Below are 10935 nucleotides of genomic sequence, written 5' to 3'. Positions count from 1 at the left end.
ACCTTAGGATCTGTTGATATTGAAAATATATGATTGTTGTATGCTTACATATGGCTCAGGGGTAATGTCTGTAGTGAAACGAAAGGTACCCAGATCGTTATTGTGCTGTCAGGTGCTATCCAAATTTCCTGAAGGGAACCACAGATTGGGTGATGTCATCGCAGGTATATGCTCAGTTCTTAATGTGAGCCGGTGGTTGCTGGTGGGAATCAACGGCACTCTCTTTTTCTGCACTGGCACTCTTTCAGATGACACAGAGGCTGCCCGTGCCTGCAGCAGGTACAATATCAAGGTGGTGAGGTGAGTGGTGACTGGCTGCAGCCCTCCCCTTGATATCCTTAACTCAACAACCAACCCAATTGGCCCTTCCATCCAACGTTGCTATACCAATCTATTTAGTGCTCACAGGGTTCCAAGTGGGATGCATGTCCTTTAATAACTGACTACCAGACCCTACATTCTTGTCCTTAAGCAAAAAACGAAAAAAAAATCAACAAAAACTGTAAAAGGCCTTAAGGTAATCTATGTCAGCGATGTAGTCCTAGTTTATATCTCATATTTTCACTGTTGTACTTCAACTTGCATTTCCTAAAAACATTTGCTTTTTACAGATGTCCATTTACATTATTTTTCCAAGCAACATATAACTCTTGTGTAGGGGTGGGTGGAACTTACATAATTTAACTCCACGGAGTTACATAAAAACTCTGTGAGATTCTGCGGAGTTTCGCTTCCAGGCGGAAATAGGCACGACGCACTGCTTGCACTGTGATTTACTGCCGGGAGTGCATTCCACACTGAAAGTCATCACGAGCAACACCACGTGTCACGCCACAGGGAGCAGCTACTTGGTGTGATTTTGCTGCCGCTTAACTAGATTTTCTACTCCATGGCAGCCTTCTGACCGCGAGCGGTCCCGGCCACCCGTGTTAGAAAAATCTTGCTGGGTGTCCTCTTAGCAACAAAATTCTGCAAAAGGACGCCAAATCTCGCTTACACTTGCCGTACTAACCATTCTGGAGCTGCACATGAGAAAAAAGTCTGCCATACAGAGATTGGTGAAATTTGGCCAAAACTCCACGTTACAAGAGTAATTCTGCCAATTCCACCGGTGGAACAAAATATTTTGCCCACCTCTATTCTTGTGTAATGTGCACTATGATCTGTGTTTATTCTAAGTGTCTGATTGATATCAGGGAGTGAATAGGTGAGTCCCGATTGTGGGGTGGGTGTTCACAACACAGCAGAATTGAGCCCTGGAGTTTAGGATGCAGATATTGCAAGTCCCTTTAAGAGTGTTGGGGCTACAGTCTTATGCATCGCTTGCAGTTGTCCAAAATGAGGCCTCCCTGCACAAACCGTGAGTTATTGATGGAACCAGCAGTGTTGCCCCAGTGATGGGGATACCAGCTATGCTGCTGGTAGCAATGGTGGTGGCAGATGTGTTAGCATCAGTTGTGGTGGCTGTGATGGGACCACTTGGTTCACTAACAGTGGATTCAGGTGGATAGCAAGTGGAGGATTCATCCTCCCCAAATCTATATCATTATTTCAAATATACTACTTCTAAGTTATGCTTCTTCCGATTGGTTACTGTTTTTACCCATTTTTTAGAACTTAAAATTGCTTCCCCTCAACTACTGTTTGACCTGTGCTTTTTTAATCATTTGTTCTCCTTTTAATTCCTCTCTTTTTCTCTTAGACAGTAACCCTCATACGCTTTATATTAATTTCCTTCTGCTCACTTGTACCTTTCTTCTACTTTTTAAAAAACTTTCTCACCCTCTTTTGCCCTGTATCCTTCAACTTCTTTCTGTTATTTATGTCTTTATTTCCCATTCTGTTTTGATAACTGGGAATTTAGGGGCATATACATTAAAATCAGAATGATCAATTCCTAAATAGCAATTAATAAGGAATCGCTATTTAGGATTCTCTATCTGCAATGCATGACCCCCCAAGCAAAAATATACCGAATCGGTACAATTCGCAATCGCAAATAGCGACCTGACAATAGAGACGCGCAAATACCGATAATGCTGTTTTGCAATTTTGCTATTAGCGAAATTGCAAATAGCGCGTCGAATTGGAAGCATGCTGATGACATCACAACCAGAAAATCTTGGCTTGCTGACCCTTCCAATGCACAAAAATGGATCCGCCTACATCAGGGGAGAGTGCAGTGCCCAGGAAGCGCAAGTTGAAATTTAGTGAGAGGGAACTTGAAAACATCATAGAGGAGGTGGCCAAGAGCTATGACAAGCTCTTTGGCAACCTCTCACTCAAAGTGCCTGAGTCAGAAAAAAGAAAAATATGGCTCAGGATCAAGAGCAAGGTAAACACAGTGGAGGTCACACACCGCAGTATAGATGACCTCAAGAAGCGATGGTACGACCTGCGCAGCCGTGCCAAGGAGCGAATTGCAGACAGGCTGAAGGAGCCCAAGAGTACTGGAGGGAGCCCATCAACAGTTCCTGACAATACAGCCCTGGAGGACCTGGTTGAGTCCACAATCCAGCCAGAAGCAGTGGTGAGAGTGACCCAGCTGGATACATCTGGAGCGGCCAGTACATCACCAGGTAAGATGCATGCAACTATACATATCAAAGTACTAATCAACTGTGCACATCCCCTCAGTCCAGCCCCAGTGTGCAGATACAAACTCCAGTCCACCTTTTCCCTCAAAAACCAAATGCATTATGGGAGTTGTAGGCAGGTCAGGCACGTGGGTAGTCAAACACAACAATGGCAAGTAAAACACATAAACACTTCATGGCAGTCAGTGATTACAGTCAGTGATGTACTGAGAGCCAAGTATGCTTAATGTCACACAACGTTAGCCTTACCACAAAATTCCATTGCACTGTTTCACATCACAGATGCAGCAGAAGGGGACAGTGAATGTGGAGACATCACAGAGACTCCTGCAGAGGCTGGCGAGGAGACACCTGTGGCCCCACCAAGCGTAGCCCCGCACCCACAAAACGCAGGGCCCCAGTTACATCACTGCAGCCCATGGAATCTGAGCTGGATCCTGAACCCGCTCCTGAGACTAGCCAGCCTCGTGTGAGCCCCACAACTACACCCCAGGCACAGGTCTGGCCAATACGGAGACGCAGGTCAAGGGCCTGCATTGCAGCTCAGGATGACCAAACTCCAAATGTGTGGGGTGGTGTGGAGTCCCAGATGCTGAGGGTGCAGCGCTTGCAAGCGAGACATATGGGGTTAATACCGCTGCAAATCACCAAATTGGCTAGGAACATCACAGTCATGTCTGATTGTGTGTGAGAACTAGCTTCAGTGGAGGTGGAAGGAAACAGCCAGACCAATGCAACCATGCAGGAGCTGACCCGTGTGATGCAGGAGGGCCACGACACACAGAGGAGAAGGCATCAGCAGTTCATGATGGGCTTGGCTGGCTATACCAAGTCAAACAATAACCTTTGCAACACCACTGCACTGCTGTTACGTCCATCCGTGGCCATGCGAATTGACATGGGCCATTGTTGTGTGGATGTGGCCAGGGCCCTTGGCAAAGTAACCACTGCCGTGGAACAGATCCAGGCTGCTAATGTTGGGGGCAGCAATGTTACGGGGGAAGAGGGGAGTGAGGAGGCATTCAGCTTTAGCAGCATTCAGGGCCAGTCCCCACTGGCAGGAGGTGCAGTACCCGCAGCACAACACCTTCCGCTGCACCCTTGAGAGATGTCGCAGATGCAGACGAAAGGCGTTTGGGGGTGCGTGGCAGGAAGCTCTAGACTGACTTGTCCATCTTTATTTGCCCTTGGTGACGTAACCATAACCATGAGCAAAACCATAATAGTGACTGAGTTCCAGGTCCTGAAATAAGTTAATTTGCTCTTTTGTGCATGCAATCACTGTGCTACTTAGCACCTTCTATGTGTGGCTAAACACTACTACATAGTCTCATGGTAGTAAATACTTTTCTGTTCAAACATGAAGTGTTGTTGTGTCTCATCATTATATACCTCAGAAATAATGTGTGATGTCTGCACGTCTCCTTTGCCCTTCTGCTGAGCTTGCCCCATGTGCTTGGCTGGTTGGCCCCCTCAGTCTCACTGTCGGACACTTCAATGGGTATGCCTCTCCTGGTTGCAATATTGTGCAACATGGCACATGCAGCCACAATCCTTCAGCAGGTCTCTGGCCGGTACTGCAATGCTCCACCAGTTCTGTAAAGGGCGCGAAAGCGACTTTTCAGCAGTCCAAATGTACGTTCAATCACATTTTGTGTGCTGATGTGTGCTGCATTGTACCTCTGCTCATGTGGGGCGGCTGGGTTGAGGTATGGTTTTAATATGTAGTTCCGCACGGCGTATGCACTGTCACCTACAGGGTAGTAGGCAAAGGGTTAGCGCCAGTTATGCATTGCCATTTTGTAATTTTGTGTGGGGAATATGAATATGTGTTTGCCAAGCAGATGTCCTTTGCCAAATTCACCACAGAGCAAACGGGTGTGAATGCCACTGTGTCAAAATATATAGGAGTCATGTGTGCTTCAAGGGTATTGCACCACAATGACTGTTATGATATAGTTTGCATTGCACACTACTTGTATATTGATGGAATGATAGGATTTCCTTTTCCTGAAAATGTATTCATTATCTGCTGAGGGACAAATGGCAACATGCACACAGTCTATGCAACCGATCACATGAGGGAACTGTGCTACCTGGTAGAAGTCCAGTTTGGTCTTGTTCAATTCTTGTTGGGTTGTGAAGAAGGTGATGTGGGTGTGGAACCTTGTCATCATGGCGTCCAGGAAGGACTTAAATAAACGTGAAAGGGAGCTTTGTGATACCCTTCCAGCTACAGCTACTTCCCCCTGGAAACTGCCTGACGCAAGTAGGTGCAGGCAACATAGGACCTGGACATGAGTGGTGATGGCATGGGTCCTACGGGTCTGGCGCCACATTAGGGGTTCCAATTCTGCTATTAGGTCAAGGATCATTGCACCGTTCAGCCTGTACTTGTCGTACATTTCATCTGGTGTTTGCCCCAACAATGTGATGCGCACTCTGAAAATCCACTCCTGTATTCTCCTTCTGCGCTGGGCTGCTGCATGGATCCTTATCCTCCTCGCATTCACGTAGAGCGCTGCCATTGTGAAAAGGATCAGAGGCCTCCTGGGTCAGTTTAAATAGGTTCATGAGGGGTTGCATCTGTGTGATTTCTTTTTACTCCTGTTTACCACCTGATTGTGATGCCCCTTAATCTGCACTTGCTAGATTGCGATTGTCGTGTGATTCGCTATTTGTGAAATTACATGCATCGGTTTGCGATTCTTTGTTTGCTAATCGCTATTTGCAATCACTATAAAGGTACTCGCAGATAAAGATTCACTAAATTGGCTTTTACATTTTTTGCGATTCCTTATTTTTGCGAATTGGTTTATTTTTCGGTTTTTGGGTTCCTGCTTCGGGAAGGGCTAAATTGCGCTCGCAAACAGCCTTTTTTGAGATTTGCTATTTTTGCAAGCCCAATTTAGCTTGGTGCATGTGCCTGTTAGCCTCCATTTTTGGTTCCCCCACAGGCAGCTTTAGTTGACAGACCTACAGCTGACACTGCGCACGCCACCCAATATATACATACACACATACACTTATAGAAAGTGGCTTTTGACTTTTTTGGGTTAGGTTGCTTCATGCATTGGCTAAAAGGGTTGCCCATCAGCTTTGAGATCAACTTACAAGATTTCCCAGATGTCTACTTTTTTCCATTGGTGATGGAATTGCAACAAGGAGTTTCTTGTTGTCTTGGGTGAAGCATCTGTTTACTGTAATATTTAATAGAATGGTGAAACATGCAGGTACTGCTATAGTTTGGGACAATCCCAGTGAGAGGGCTGTTTCTCCTGTGGATCCATACACCATGCCGCAACTAAGGCCAGTTTAGCAACTTTTAAGATATCACAGAGTATCTGGGTCTCAAAGAAAGACTAGTCCTTAGGTGGACTTGCACTACTCATTTCGGTAAAAGTATCCCTGTGCAGGTTTAAATTATTAGTACCACAACTGGGTATCAAGTTTTTCTTTTTACCCGTAGCAGGTCCTTTAATCTTATGCCACTAAACTATTACCGTAATATATTTGCTCATAGGACTGGGGGTAGTGGTGGAGCAACTTGAGGATCTTTTCACAAATTTCATCGAAACCCTTAAGCTTTTCCCTTCGATTATCTGGGCAGATGACTTTAATATCTCTTTATGTAAACTTGGTAGGCAGCAGGTATATGGTCTGTCTATATAACATGAGGATGTCACTCACTTTGATCATTCCCCCTATTGGCATGTATTGAATAATTTGATCCTAAAATATAACCTGTTTTTTTGGACAGGACATGGACTTATTTTCTATTCGCTACATACCTAACTTTCATGGGAATGGGGAAGTTCGTACAATAGATGTTATTCTGCTTTCAAAGGATTTAATTTCTCTGTTTTCTAAGTTCGTAATACACATTTTGGGCCTCATTTACGAGGCCCTAGCGGCACTTTTGCACCGCCGGAGCGCCACGTTTTGATGCTCCGTTTGCGCAATGTGCAGCAGCATACATTTCTCCCGCATTTTTCACTGGGTGTCAGTTTCTATGTATGTATTTTTCTTGTTAGCAGCAACATGGGCTCCATAAAGGTAGTGGGGGTGGCAGCACCAGTGTTGCTGTGTCCCAATACATTGATCCTTAATCCTAGAGCCAGCATACGTAAACTTCCACCCACTTCTGTAAACGTAGCAAGCCGAGCAGCACAACATCCGATCTGCACATGCTCAGCCTGTTGGCGGGAGTTAGGAGTCATGGCGGCCATCACCTTACCATCTAGTTATCGCTGCTTGTTGTCGAGGGATCATCATGCTTCACACATCCACCACCACACCCACTTTTGATCACCTCAACTTTACTGCTTCTCCCAGTCTTTGGAGTTTGCTTAGGCCTGTGCAGGTTTGCGGAAGTAGGCGGTGTTTGCGGAAGTAGGCGGTGTTTGCGGATTCCATGGTGAGCTCCACAGTTTCTCTTCTGCGAAGAGGCATGCACTAGATACTGCATCCACCCCATCGTCATGCATCATCATGACAGCTAAATTGGAAAGATCTACCATTTAAAACAGTAGAGGCACATTAAAAAACGTATTTCTACATTTCATTTATACAACTAAACATTGTACATACTTAAAGATTTTAGCAATATATTTCTTGTTTCATTAACATTTAATTGACATCAACAAAGATAAAATATATTATCATATTTTGCGATCCTTCCACTATGTGATGCTTCCTGAGAAACCCATTGCTACAGACCAAACCTCCATTATTACATGGTTGCTCAGGTGATATTAGACTTTAAGTTTTTCTCTTTAAAGATTCTCTACTGATACTGCTCTGATTTATATAGCCGTAATGCAATGTGTGATAAACTACAAGCCCAGGAAAAGAGATGCTTCATTGGTATCCCTCTGTCTTTCTGTTTCATGATTACATCAAATAAAACAAATGCGAAGTACGGTGTGTACCCTGCTGTGCACAATGCATTCTGATCAGCTAAAAACAGTAGAGCCCAGAATCATTCAAACGCCCTTTCAATATCATTTTAATTAAAGCAACAAGCCATGCATGCAGTGAACCCCACCAGGATTACTTTTGGTTTAAAGATAAGGGGAGGAGCCTTTACAAATCAAACAATTGAGAGCAGAGATACACAGTTGAATTTTTCACAATGAAAGGTAAAATGCTTAAGTGTAATCACCATGCCTGAAATTTTGCATTTTGTGATGGTCCTATCTGTTCCATGTTATGCTCTACTGCAAAAGCAAAATGTGCTCAGATATTGCCAAGCAGGGTGCCGCATTATACATGTGCCGCATTTTCCTTCATTGCGCTCAGCCTACGGGCCCGGACTGGCCATAGCGGGCACTGGGCAATCCCCCGGTGCGCCGCAAGGGTGGGGGCCAGTTTTGAGCCCCAGGGGGCCGATTTTGTTAGAGGGCCGTTTTTGCAGCATAGCTGCAAAATCGGCCTTGCAACAAAATCGGCCGAAAACCGTCCCTAGCAGAGCGCTCGGCTACACCTCCAACCCCCCCCCGAGTGGGGAGGGGGGCTGGCCGAGCACTTTTCCTGGGCCGGTTTTGGTTCCCAGTCCGGCCCTGTCAGCCTACCTTTTAAAACGTGTGCCCAGCACAATGAAGGAGAATGGGTTGTATTCTGATGAATGCCTTACCCTCAGAGCAGCAGGGAACTCGCACTACACTGGGGGCAGCACATTCAGGTTAAAAATGCAGCGGCTGCTTTAAAGCTGCTTGTGTTTTCACAGCACAGGCTGCAACTCGCCTGCTCTCTTAAAGGGGACCCCCTTTCCCCCTCCAGAGGGCTACCTTTCAGGGGGCACACTGGCTTTTTTTTGCCTCAGTGCCCGCGTCTGTAATACGGCATGGGCACAAAGGAAAAAGTGATTCCCTCATTTGCATGGGGCAGCCTCCCATGCAAATGAGCAAATGCCCCCTGAAGATAGCGTTGGTACTTTATGTGCGCCCGTGCTATCGGTATTACAGAGTGGGCCGCACAAGTTGCTCGGCATCTTCTGTTATACCAAAGTGCCCCAGAGGCCCACAAAGTGGACGCAAACGTCCGCTGCACCCCGGGGTACTTTGTGTAATATTGCACATGATGTTTGTCGTCGCCATATCAGCAAAGAGTACTGAGAATGGTGTTGTGAATGCAGATTTCACAAAGGATCTTATCTACAGAGCCTCAGTTCTCAGTAAAGGGTTGACTTGTGCACATCGTTATAAATGTAAATGCCGAAATGAGGCTGTTCAAAGCTGAATTGTTTTGAAATGGAAATATAATAGCATGTATGTACAGGTATAAATAATGGCAGTATTTCTTTCAATGTTTCTGTTTTGTTCTAGGAATTGAATTTACCATCTGTACAGCTCAACAACTGCTTCGACAAGGAAGTGTCTCAGTGCTAGCCAGCAGGGAAAAACTCAAGAAATACTACATGTCTGCAAAGAAAAAGGTCTTCAGTCTGTTTTTTAAAAATCACTTAAGATCAATAAGCACCTCATTGCATAATTTGGCTGCAAGTCTAAAACAAAACGTTGGCCACCCATCCTAGCTTTGTTGAATCTAGGAAAATGAAGAAAGCACTGATTGGCTGAGCGAAGCACCCTGTGGGATGGTATAAACGGAAACTATGCCTAAAATAATTTTCTGGATTGCTCTGGGCGTGATTAACAGGGCTTCAACCTTGATCCGGTCTTTGATTTGTAATCGGTGGAGCGGCTTTAAACCAGCCCGAATTGATTGGGTCTCAGCGGTCTTAAGAATTTCTCTAGCTGCAACATTTGGACCAATTGCAACTTTTAAATTAGGTAAGCGGAAGCACCTAGATAAAGAGAGTTTGTGTAGTCTCGCCTGGAAAGAGACTAGAGCTAGCACAATCAGCTTCCGAGTATGGATTGGGTATATATGTTTTTTTTAAGATTTCAGAACACCAAAACAGGTCGCTATCACACCACTAACTTGAACTTCAAAGGAGAGTTCTTGATCAAACTTTACTCCCAAATTTCTTACAGCTTTAGCTGGAGCAGGTGGTACCCCAAAATCTGTCGGCCACTATTGTAGGAAGTCAAAAGGGTCGAGCTTTTTGAAAAAAAGAAGCACAGATGGGCTTGAATTGAACTTTAGACAGTTCTTTTGCATCCAATTTGCCATTTCAGAAAGGCCTGCTTGGAAGTGTCAGTCAACACCGCCTAGCATAAGTTGTGTATCATCTGCATAAGACACTAAATTAAGACACCTGTAATCTACTATTTTGGCCAGTGATGCTAAATACATATTAAATAGCATAGGAATAGGTGCTGAGCCTTAAAGAACCCCAGTAAAAAACAGCCACTATGTAAAACAGTGGCGGCCCATGCAGGTAAGCGCGATGGGGCAGTGTGGCGGGCGGAGCGTGGTGGAGGATGTATGTGACAAACGACAGAATAGAGAAAATAAAATAAATATTTATTTATTTTCCCTAGTCCGTCATTCCTCACTTCCACTTCCTCCCAACCCTGCCTCACCCTATTTACCTGCACGGGTCGCCACTGATGTAAAAGACATAAGGGCTGTTTCATAATGTCATTTAATACCTAGGTGTAGAATGTTTGCTAAATCATGTCTCCAACAAGTCTCAACCCATATAATGGTGGTAATTTTAAAAAAGTATGACCATTCTTCTCACGATGGTGTCACTTCCTGCGTAATGGGTGCACTAGCATAGTTGCGGGAACTGTTTATGTGCTTTAGGCCTCTTGGATCAATTGTGCCCATTTTTTTGTGTAATGTTTAAAGTGTCAAAGTTTTAAAGTTCTACAAAAGTGTTTTTGGTGGGCACCATTACTACTGTAGGCTGAGGCCTCGAACTGTAACGGTGGTTAACCTGTCTGCACCAATCTACACATTAACTCTTTGACCCCTTCACGCACTCACAACTTCATCCAACTATCCCCACTGCCCTCATTCATTCACCATTCAGCGAAGAACTGCCTAACCATTTACTTTGTACTTAGTAATTCAAGCAATTGCTCATCTATATACTATTGTTGATTTATTATTTTATTAGCACAACCACACAAAAACTTGTCAAACAATGAAGAATCACTTCACTTATGAACTAGCCAACCATTCTGCTTCCCCAAATGTTGGTCCCCTTTGGTGATGGAGCCACAACAGTAATGTCCTTGCAGGCATGGGAGAAGCGTCCATGTACTAGAATTGTTTATCATTGTAATGTATGTTACTGGATCAGGGCATGTACGTACATGGTTACCCTCATAGCACAGACAAAGGCAAAGCTAGGATTTGCTACTGAGAATGTTTAGATCCACTTCTACTTTCAGAGCTGCTGTGATCCCTTCAGCTTTTGAGGACC

The sequence above is a fragment of the Lissotriton helveticus genome, chromosome 6 (assembly GCF_964261635.1).
Source record: "Lissotriton helveticus chromosome 6, aLisHel1.1, whole genome shotgun sequence".
Classification (NCBI taxonomy): Eukaryota; Metazoa; Chordata; class Amphibia; order Caudata; family Salamandridae; genus Lissotriton; species Lissotriton helveticus.
The sequence above is the reverse complement of the archived record's forward strand: the minus strand, read 5'-3'. Positions refer to the sequence as shown.